Source organism: Helianthus annuus, chromosome 14 (assembly GCF_002127325.2).
Source record: "Helianthus annuus cultivar XRQ/B chromosome 14, HanXRQr2.0-SUNRISE, whole genome shotgun sequence".
NCBI classification, from domain to species: domain Eukaryota; kingdom Viridiplantae; phylum Streptophyta; class Magnoliopsida; order Asterales; family Asteraceae; genus Helianthus; species Helianthus annuus.
The window spans coordinates 167929821-167941431 of NC_035446.2; the positions used below are offsets into that span (position 1 = coordinate 167929821).

Genomic DNA, 11611 nt, shown 5'->3' on the forward strand with positions numbered 1-11611 from the left:
TTGAAAACAAATTATACTATTTAATCTGGATCACTTTATTAAGTTTTGGAATGAAGTTATTCAATATTTGAAAGTTGAAACCCTGATCAAAATTTATTCTTGATAAAATGACAAATAATGGTTTATGTTTGTCTATAAATTCATTATCATTATAAAATCACACAATTTAATTAAACATTCCAAAAGACGTGTCTTTTTAGTTATAACTGATATTTCTATCATCGCAACCTGCACACTAATATAATAACATGTCGAGCTTAGAGTAGCAAGTTGGCTCCAATCAACAAAACGTTTGGTTATACAATTAGATAGTGTGGATGTCAAAACGGCTTGATGTTTAGTACGATACAAATCATTAATTAAACGTAACGTTTGGTTAGACAATTAGATAGTGTAGATGTCAAAACGGCTTGATGTTTAGTACGATACAAATCATTAATTAAAACGAGTCGTTGCACCGTAGTTGTTAATAATCGTAAACCAAATCAAATCAAAAGATAACATTTACTACTAGAAGTAATTATTACCATATTATAAATTAGCAACTTTTGGTTGCATTATGTGTTGTACCCCAAGCTTTGGGGATTTTTCAAAAAAAAAAAAAAAAATACTTTGATTTTTCACTTTTTACCCAAACTTTTTAATATTTTGTATTTTGACCCCTTTTATTTTTTTTTTACTTTCAACCCAAAGTTTTCTATCTTTTATAATTTAACACAACACTTTATAATTTAACACAACACTTTATTATTTACAACTTTGGTCCCCCATACTTTTTATCTTTCGCAAGCTTTTCGTTTTACGTTTCGTTCTAAATTTTGTGAGTTAACATCTCGTAGCGTGCATGTGAGGCTCAACGTTTTTTGCTCTATTTTTTCAAATTTGACAGACCCGTCACAACGTGTCCATTTTTTCTCTTTTGAAAAGTTCACCGCAACGGGCGGGTCCTATGTATGAGTTGGGTCACATATGCATATTTTCCTTCATACCCGTTACGTTTTCTATGTATGAGTTGGGTCACATATAATACGTTATGATTGTTCGATATAAATTTGATTTACTTTACGTTTGATCCAATCACAATGCTTATACAAGTTACATTGAGTTCAACTGGATACGTCGAAATGTGTGTTTTCATATGGTTAATACATCATATAACGTTTGGACTAATTCATTCAATGTTTACGATGTACCCGCGCCGCAACGCGGGCGGGTCTTAACCCTAGTTAATATTTTACTTTACACTTTAATTATTGTAAATAGCAATTTTTCATAATTAAAAATGTAAGTCCCAGTTTTAAACAAAAAGTTAGAAACAACAGCGTAAGCTTTCTTTGGTTGTTTATTTTTACATTGTCTTCTTTAATCCTAAGTTTACAACATTTGGACATTTTTCCGAGTAAGACAATTTTTTTGGATAATTTCATTCAAACGTAAATAAAAAGGATTTGATAATGATAATATATACACTAACTTCACGTTGCTGCATGTTACGATCAACTTTAGAGAAGAAAGAAAAACCAGAAACGTAACTAAATAAAGGATTGATAATGATAATATATAAACTAACTTCGCATTGCTGCATGTTACGATCAACTTTAGAGAAGAAAGAAAAACCAGAAACGTAACTAAATAAAGGATTGATAATGATAATATATAAACTAACTTCGCATTGCTGCATGTTACGATCAACTTTAGAGAAGAAAGAAAAACCAGAAACGTAACTAAATAAAAAGGATTGATAATGATAATATATAAACTAACTTCGCGTTGCTGCATGTTACGATCAACTTTAGAGAAGAAAGAAAAACCAGAAACGTAACTAAATAAAAAGGATTGATAATGATAATATATAAACTAACTTCGCGTTGCTGCATGTTACGATCAACTTTAGAGAAGAAAGAAAAACCAGAAACGTAACTAAATAAAAAGGATTGATAATGATAATATATAAACTAACTTCGCATTGCCGCATGTTACGATCAACTTTAGAGAAGAAAGAAAAACCAGAAACGAGATAACTGGTTAGCAATTGATATTAATATAACTCTTCTCGTTTCTGGTTTTTCTTTCTTCTTTAAACTGATCCTAAATTCTTAACACTGCATGACAGGTCGTGGCACACGTTCCCCTATACTAGAAATCTTCTGCCAATGTTGATTAGAAGTTGAGTAGCATTAGTCGTTTAAACAAAAAAAAAAACTAGAAATCTTCTGATTTAAGCAGCAAACCTAGTGGGCTTCCGTATTTTAACTTTGTTTTCGGAATGAAGATCGAGATTTCCGTTGGTAATTTGATTTTGTTTATGGAACAGAGATCTAGATTTCCGTAAGTATCCTTTTAAAAAAAGTCCGTAAGTATTTTATTTTATTTTGATTCTTCGCTGTGGAATGGTTTATATGTATTGCAAAAAGCCCAAAGTAATTTTATGTTACAAATTTGGAAATTGGGGGCCCAAATTTTTCTAGGGCCCTAAATAAGATATGGTCTATAACTATAACTAACACATCAAACAATATAGATTTTTAACTAAATATTAAAGTCCTGAGAATTTTGTCTAGTGGTAATTTGGTCCCCTCTTTCTAGTGGAGACATAAGTTCGATTCTCGTTTAGGCTATTTTGAAAGGACATCTAGGTGAAGGGACGGATCGGAGCTTTAATCTCGGGTTCGAACCTAAGGGGGCGCGAGAGTTTACGGATTTCATCCGATTCCCCCGTATCGTGGGGGTACGGTCTCATGGCAGTCGAGGAATCAACCTTGGACATAGCCCCGAGCAGGGTGGGTTTACACGTGAGATTCTTTGTCGTTCAAAATAAAAGTGCATTTACTATGCCTTCAAGAAGTTAATGCGATTTTCAATACTTATTCGTTGATTCCACTGGGGTGGTGGTCCATTGGCCTACACGTAAAGCCTCTAAAACACTTTGGGGGGGGGGGGGTCTTGGGTTCAAGTCCCACAGACAACAGGGAATAAAAGAAATTTTCCGTTTAAAAAAATACTTATTCGTTGATTCTAAAATATTAACATTTAATGCAAATTTAATTTCTAAAAACCTAACTCTACTCTATAAAACCATTACTCTTTTTAAGTTTTTTATACTTGTGAAAAATTAGTACACAAAAGTGGAAGTGTCCTCTTATCCGTTTGAGTTAGGGGTGTGGTAATCAAGTTTACTTTAAAAAAAAAAGAGTGTAAGCATGTAACCTTAGGCCTAAACATGTAGAACAATCGAAAAGAGCACATGCCAGGAACAAATCAAACAAAGAGAGCGCAGCGGAAAAAGTGAAGAACCATCAAACAGATCATAGTGCAACAATCGATGAACAATTGAGGCTCAGGAGAATCAAAGGAATCCCAAACTTGTAAATGCAAGGAGGAGCAGAGTGGAGGGAACTAGCTAGATGAAGACATGAGGTGCATGCATGTGCATAGGGGCGTCTTCCACAAAAGCGCTTGGAGGCTCACTACTCATGTGCCATGGTCACATTCGTTCAGTATAAAGCCCACAAGCCAACACATGAGGTCGCCTGAGGCGTGCTAATTACAACATAGACACTAAAATGTCAATAATGTTCCTCTGCATGGAGATCCAAAAGAAAGCATTTATATCAAGTAACCTTCGAGTTTCATTGATCCGCTCATCCACATCGATGAGATAATGTGTTTCCTATAGGGGTATGCACGGTTTCGTTCGACTAGGTTTTATGGTAAAACCGAAACCATGACCTACTTAGTCGAGTTCAAAGGGATATGCACAGTAATGTTATGACCCCGCGATCTACGGATGTAGTTTTTAAAAGACTTAGTTTTGCTATTCATAAAGGGTTAGCGGCGCAGCTTGTTGCCCGTTTATCTTCTATCTCGATGTAACTTCCGGTTTGAATAAAAATTACATGCCAAATAAACTTAGCATTCAAGTATAAAACTAATAATTCCTAAATCCATATCTAACAAACATTTAAAAAATGATTTTTTAGGTTATTCGGTTCGATTCAGTTTTCAAAAAATGTAAAACCTTAATCGAACCGTAAATTTCAGTTTGGTTTTTTTGTTTTTTTGTGCGGCTCGTTTTTTTGTTTTTTTTTTTGTGCAGTTCGGTTTTTCGGTTCGGTTGAAGCAGTTTTTTTGGTTTTTTGCTTATCCCTAGTTTCCGATTCATAAGTCCTTTTATGACCTTAGACATCCCAAGGTGCTTGGTTTTAGCGTCTTTCCAAGACGCATCTTTCGCTCTTTATCTATTTATATATCACTACCCTCTTATAAGGTTTGATGATTCGAGCAAGTCAGCAACACCATGTTGGTTCAGTTCTGTTTATACATGAAGGAAAACATGAAAAACATACCTTTGATTGCATCGGTACAGGCCAACAGAGAATCCAGATGTAGATGCAGCAATAGTGTTTGACATAGTTGTCAGTTTGGTCTGGTTCCTCCTTAGGGTGCAATCTAATGATGGTGACTAAGAAAACCGAAAAGGGTATCGGCCGTAGGAGAGGGAGGTCGAACATTATGATGTTATGGCTAATAGGGTGTCTAATTGTGTAACTGTGTAACCCCTTAACCTCCACATAAGTCTCCTTATATATGCACCCAAGAGGAAACCCTAATTAGTTAATAAGGGTAATTGGGCCCATCAACAATTACCAACTAATTATTTAATAGGGTTGTTATATATTTTGATCCATATAATGTAAATGATTATAATGGCTACTAGATTAAATATAAAATAAATATATTTAATCTTACATTCTCCCACTTAGCCGAGTAATCATTTACTATGAGTGTTAGATAAGCCTGATCAGGAGTTAACACTCATTTTAGCCTTAAACAAGTACTATAGCAGAGAAATACAGCCGTTGAATCATTATGCGACTCAGGACCCCCATTAATCATACTATAGCCTTAATTTAAAACCTAATCGTTATGATCAAAATACGCGTAAGCCCTTTGTTTGATTTGTAACTATATTTGTCTATATGCCATTATGCTAGCTTGACATATTCTTAGAGACATACAAAATCAAACTGATGAGGAAAATTAACTAATACTTAGTCATTCATAGTACGATATGCAATTGCGCACGACTATTAATTAATACCCGTCTATGAGCTCTCTTAATAAGACTTATGGGTAATAGCCCTTCAGTTATAGGATCCTTAAGCATATCATGAATGTATTCGATACAAAACTTAGTTTCCTCAATTCGTTCATAAACGAATAATTAATTGCGTATCGAAACTTAATGCAGCACCTCTTGAACTGTTACTGTTCAAGGAGTTATGGTAACTGACTTTATCACACTAATTCTTCAAAACATTAATTCTATGGAGTTAATAAACTTATGAGTCCACTGATAAATTTCCAACAACATTTAGTGACTATATTATGTCGTTATAACTTAGGTTGTTAATATCAGTGCATTATGACTCCTCCATGAAATAGGTTTTGTCTGCTGACATAAAGATATACCCGAAATTACATTTTATAATCTTTGAATATCACAAAGTTAGAGTAATAAACCGGTTTAATTCTCACTTCTTCTTTAAAGTATAGTCTCTCGTTTCTTTTAAAGATATTGTAATACTCCATTAGATGCTACACATTAATCTAGACATATCTAGTGTGTTGCAATGTGAGTAATATCTAAACGAGTATAGACTTAAACTTACATAAGGCTTCTAATTAATGAAGCGTAAGGAAATAATCTCATTTATCCTATTATCCTCTAAAGGAGAGCAGTATTTTGTTACATATGTAAGGACCCATTTAACGTTAAACTTATAGAACGAAACTATTGTCCCATTGGGTCTATCTCGGTACGTTATGATATCTATTACATAAGAGACATCTCTGAGATCTATTATATCAAAGTTTGTGTTAACAATGCTTTGACTTATGTAACATATACTTGTCAAAAGAATGTCATCTATATAGACAAGTTTATCTTAGTTGCTCCCACTCATCTTGAGGTAGGTACATTAATCCACTTGATTCTTGATGAAAATAATTACATTAAGATTTCATCACATTATGATGTTTGCATTAACCCATACATGGATATTAGTGGCTTACAAATAAAGTGTTCTTTAACCTTCAGTTTGAAACTTTAGGTTGTTATCTAATGAACATGCAAATGTGTCAGCCATTTGTTAGGGAAAATCGTTTTTAATGTTCATCTAATGTAGCTTAAAACTATTATAAGCTACTAGAACAGTGATGATCCTCAAAGAAATCTTTTGTTAGATATGTAATAAGATTCTTTAATAATTTATCTCTTCCTGAGTGCAACCTTTGACAACCAATCATGCCTCTTTGTGTCTTAACGCTTATATTAGGATTTGGTTTAGTTATGAACACTCTAAGGTAATTCAATCAAATCCCAAACGTTATAAGAACACATAAAATCAGTTTTACTAGAAAACAGTTTTATTTCATTCTAAGGATTGATTGACACTAATGGCTTAATTTGAAGAGATAGGATCAGTAAACTTTTCCAAAATCCATTTCAACTTCATTAGGGAGGGTATGTAATCATCAAAGTTAGTAGGCTTTTAAATCTAGATGACCTCCTAAGTTGATTATTGGGTTCATTAGAAGTTTCAGTTTTATGGATTAGCTCTTGGTTAGGTTGCTATCATTTTCATTCTAAGTTTGTAAGGGTTCGTGCAGTATGGTATACAAGAGGTGTAATCGGAGTTAAATTCGGAGTGAAATTTAATGACACTCTTCCCCCCGCCTCTTGTATTCCTTGCAAATCATGATAAGGACTTTGACTGCTCCCACCGAGCTTAGAAATCTTTAGAACTCAGCATGCTTAGGGTCAATACTTAACGACCAACAAATTCTAATAGAGAAAACAAATTAATGACATTAGTCGTTGTGATTTCTCTTGTTGAGGATTATGTTAGTTTAGGTAAGAAATCTAAGTGTGCCCACAATTAAGCAACAATGAACCTTTTGTAAGGGTAGCATTAGATTTAAGGAGATAAGGTTTGATAGAACAGTGTCGTGATGGAGCGATGTCTTGTACAAGAGGTGTAAATTTAAAATTTTCACTCCCCCACCTCTTGCAACTATTGCAAGTTATTATTAAGACACTTAATGCTCCCACTGATCTTTAATATCTCTAGAATGCTACAAGAGAAGTTTCAATGAGCTACGTGACGTGGGAACCTATCACATATACGTTAGACTTTATTTGATTTCTTTAATGTCCAGATATCATAAGAAACTTTAGGGACATATTTAATAGAAATCTGATTAACTACATATATGAATAGAGTTTTTCTAAGACCGTGGGCCATATGCGACAAAATTTAGATACAAGTTGATAGTCTTTCAAATGATAAATGAATTATGTCTGAATATTCCATTTGGAATAAGTTCCACGAATGTCAATGAATGACTTATGATGGACCCATGCTTATTCCTTAAGCCAAGTCATATTTTAGGGCTTTAACGTCATGATTTAAAATCACTTAAAATGAGATTAGATGAAAAAAATCATCCTCATTAACTATGTCATGATTTCTCATGAATTTTGGTTCTAATGGATGAAATTTATAAGTCTCATTTACCTGTTGTCAAATTCTCATTAGCATGATGACAAAAGGTGTGAAAAAGTAAGGTATCATCTAGTTTCATCTTAGTAATGTTTCTATCCAGATATTTAGAACAAATAAGAAGAGAGTTTAAGATAAGTGTGACTTTATGTTGACTATGCAAACCTCACAACCTTCATAACATTGCTTAATTATGATACTATATTCTGATTAATCTTCAGAATATATAAGGTATCGAAAAGCGTTGTTGGGAGACTGTTCATTATGGTTCTTATAGTCTTAACATTTAATTTTGTCACTAACTCTCATGTTAGTTATTTGTCGAGTTCTGGTAAGGAAACGTATGGAACTAGAGTCAACTAATCATGTGTTAATTGGAATATTAAAAATTATCAGACTTAAATATCATTAGGAAGTTACTATCTAATTAATTTATCCAACTGTTCTTTAGAATAATGGATAGTCTCGTAGCTTATGCCTAGTCTAATGACATAATTATGCAGTGAGATTTTTTCCCTTGAAGAACCTTAACGTTGGGATTAGCACTTGTAATTTGTCTATGGACCTTAGAACAATCCTCTCTTAAGGTTTTAGTGGTTGTAAGGTGAATAACACCTTATTTTCCAGTTTCAAACATTTATTTCTTTGTACATATGTTGCTTATCAACACACTCATTATACTTTGGTACTTTTGAGTGTTATAGCTGATTTATAATGCATCAAATTGTACAAATGAAAACTTAGTATGTAATGTACTGGAAAATGTACTTATTTCCATGCGTAAGCCCTTAACTTTATGGGTCATGGTATTGTACATTATAATATATTCACATATACCACTTAACCTTATAATTTATAATTTTAAATGAAGACATGCACCTTAGGAACTCTAGTGATTATTCCACAATTATAGATTAGTCTTAGGAAAAACTTAATCTGGAATAACTTTAGTGATAGCAATTATGTTAGAGAGTTCTTGATTATCATAAGAGACATCATGTTCGATTTATCCTAATCATCATGCTCTACTTTTCTTCTGTAGTGCCTTATCAGAAGAGAGCAATAGGGTTATCGTGTCTTAAGAGATAATCAAGTATTTAATTTAAGAGCTAATTTTTATAGAAACTTTAAATAAAGCAAAACATTTTAGGCTTAGGAATTAGAGTGGATGAGATATTGCTTTATAGAAGAAAATTATAGTGAGTAAAAAAAATATGGGTACTAAGTATAAGGCAGACAAAATGATCACAAAAATTAATTGAGGATCATTAATATAAGGATCATTATGTGAAGAGGTTGTGATATGTCTATTACTAACATCAAAATAATAGACTACTTAAAGTTCTACTTAAACGAAGACAAAACAGCTTTGGCCAGAAGTGTAATCATTTAAGCATATGTGCAAAGTGGTTGTAACAAATCAGCTTTGGCCAGAAATTGAGACAATCACTTTAGTTATGCACTTGTTAAGTGTGCCATCTATGAATGAATTAAATCAGCTTTGGCCAGATATTAAAACATTCATGCTTATGATGCATACTTAACATAGCTTTCGTAATACTTGAACGATAAGTAGATGTATCAAGTCAGCTTTGGCCAGAAGTGATACATCAGAAGCTCATTCAAGTTAAGCCATTTTTGGTTTTGTAAAACATTATTTGATCCTCATTAATTAACTAATTAATTACAAAAACCAATCATTTAATAGCAAATCACCCGTTAGCGCGGATCGAACTCCGCGGTGAGTTCGCTGGGGGGTGCAGGGGGACAGCGTGTCCCCGCACGGGGTTCGGGACGGAGCCTCGAGCTAAATCTTAGTTCACATTAAACAGCCTAAAATAATGAGGTTTCGAGTCAGGTTTCGACTGAGTTATGAGATCTCGAGTCAGTTATGAGGTCTCGAGTCGCAACCTTGTTGTCTCGAGTCGGAACCATGGTCTCGACTACTATATCTTATGAGATCTCGAGTCATGATGAGGTCTCGAGTCGCAACCTTATGGTCTCGAGTAATGACGTTATGGTCTCGAGTCGAGACCTTATGTCTCGAGTCGAGACCTTTGAGCCCTTATGATTTCGAGTCGAGACCTTATGGTCTCGAGTCGAGATCTGTTGGTCTCGAGTTGTGAAGGTTTAAGGACCTAATGATTTCGAGTCGAGACCTTATGGTCTCGAGTCGAGACTGATGGTCTCGAGTCGTAATCTGATGATCTCGAAACTTCCTGTTAACAGCTGTGAATGTGAAAGCATAACTGAAAATTCGAATTCTAAGGGATTATGAGATATTATTTCCTGTTTTAAGATGATCTAATTTTATCAGCATATTTCAAAAATTATAACTGTTTATCTAATAACAGTTTTCGAATAAACTTAAAAGATAAAATTGGATCAAACATGGAAAAAAAACACTCATTAATCCTAAAACATTCCAAAACATAATAGAATTTTCGAATTTTCCTAAGAACATGATGAACCCTAAAAAACATAAAACATAAAACATAAATTCTGGAACCCGAAACCTGAATTTTAATAGTTTTTCTTTACAGATTTCGGTTAAAGCATAACCTAGTTGAAATCGAGTGAACATATAATTAATCATTTTTCCCGAAAACAGAGATCTCAAGTCGATCTTCATGACTCGAAACCGGCTGTCACCGTTTTAAAGTAACAAAAAATCTGTTTTCCAAGTTTCAATCCCAGAATTATGGATACGAAAACAGAACTGACTAATCAACATATGCTCTGATACCACATGTTGGTTCAGTTCTGTTTATACATGAAGGAAAACATGAAAAACATACCTTTGATTGCATCGGTACAGGCCAGCAGAGAATCCAGATGTAGATGCAGCAATAGTGTTTGACATAGTTGTCAGTTTGGTCTGGTTCCTCCTTAGGGTGCAATCTAATGATGGTGACTAAGAAAACCGAAAAGGGTATCGGCCGTAGGAGAGGGAGGTCGAACATTATGATGTTATGGCTAATAGGGTGTCTAATTGTGTAACTGTGTAACCCCTTAACCTCCACATAAGTCTCCTTATATATGCACCCAAGAGGAAATCCTAATTAGTTAATAAGGGTAATTGGGCCCATCAACAATTACCAACTAATTATTTAATAGGGTTGTTATATATTTTGATCCATATAAAATGTAAATGATTATAATGGCTACTAGATTAAATATAAAATAAATATATTTAATCTTACACACCATCACTCTTATCAGGGTCGTCCAATGACGCTTTTACACTAAAAGAACTTTACTCTCGCAAAAGTCTTAATTACTTTTTAGGTGTTGAGGGTTCCAATAACATCATGCTACGTTTATAGAAATGCATTTTAAATGCATCTACGACATGCTGGTCTTTCAGACTCCAAGCTTATGACCATATCTAGCTCATATCAATTGCTTATAGTGTTGTCGTTTCTAACCGGTTTAAATAGACATACAGGTTTTTGTCGTCCTTGAGTACATTACTTTTTCTCGAATTGGTGTCACATTTTCCATCAACAAACTAAGTAAATTTATACATCTCCCGACTGAAAAGCATCGATCTAAAGTTAAAAGGATTTTACATTATATTCATGGGATAACTGAAGAAGCATCTAAATTATGGGTGCTAGTTTCTAACTTGACCCAAACCAAACATAAAATTTATGGGTTGGGTTTACTCTAAACGATTTTGAGATGGACACACTTAGTTAACATGCCGTGTGTTTAGGTGGACCCGGTGGGTCATGGGTTGACCCAGTTACTTGTATACTAATTTGTCTTAAATGTATTTTATGTTATAACTTAAACATACCTGGTATTTTGTGCCAATATATAGAACAGGGGCGGATGTATATAGGAACAAGGGGTAGCCTCCGCTACCGCTTGGTCAGAAAATTTTTGACATTTTTAGTGTAAATTTTGGAAAAATTTCACGTTTTTTCGATTTCATTACCGCCTATTTATAAAACGTTACCGCTTGGTCGGAATCCTAGATCCGCCACTGATATAGAATACAACATGAGCACACACAATTTGAGCAAAACCAAGCTCCCCAC

General features: G+C 33.9%; 1 long non-coding RNA gene across 1 annotated transcript; it reads left to right on the top strand.

The window, feature by feature from the left end:
- The first annotated feature begins 1735 nt into the window (after window positions 1–1735).
- Window positions 1736–3928, top strand: LOC118486775. Its single transcript, XR_004879864.1, has 2 exons — window positions 1736–2024; window positions 2114–3928. It is a non-coding gene; the product is annotated as an uncharacterized LOC118486775 (long non-coding RNA).
- The last annotated feature ends 7683 nt before the right edge of the window (window positions 3929–11611 follow it).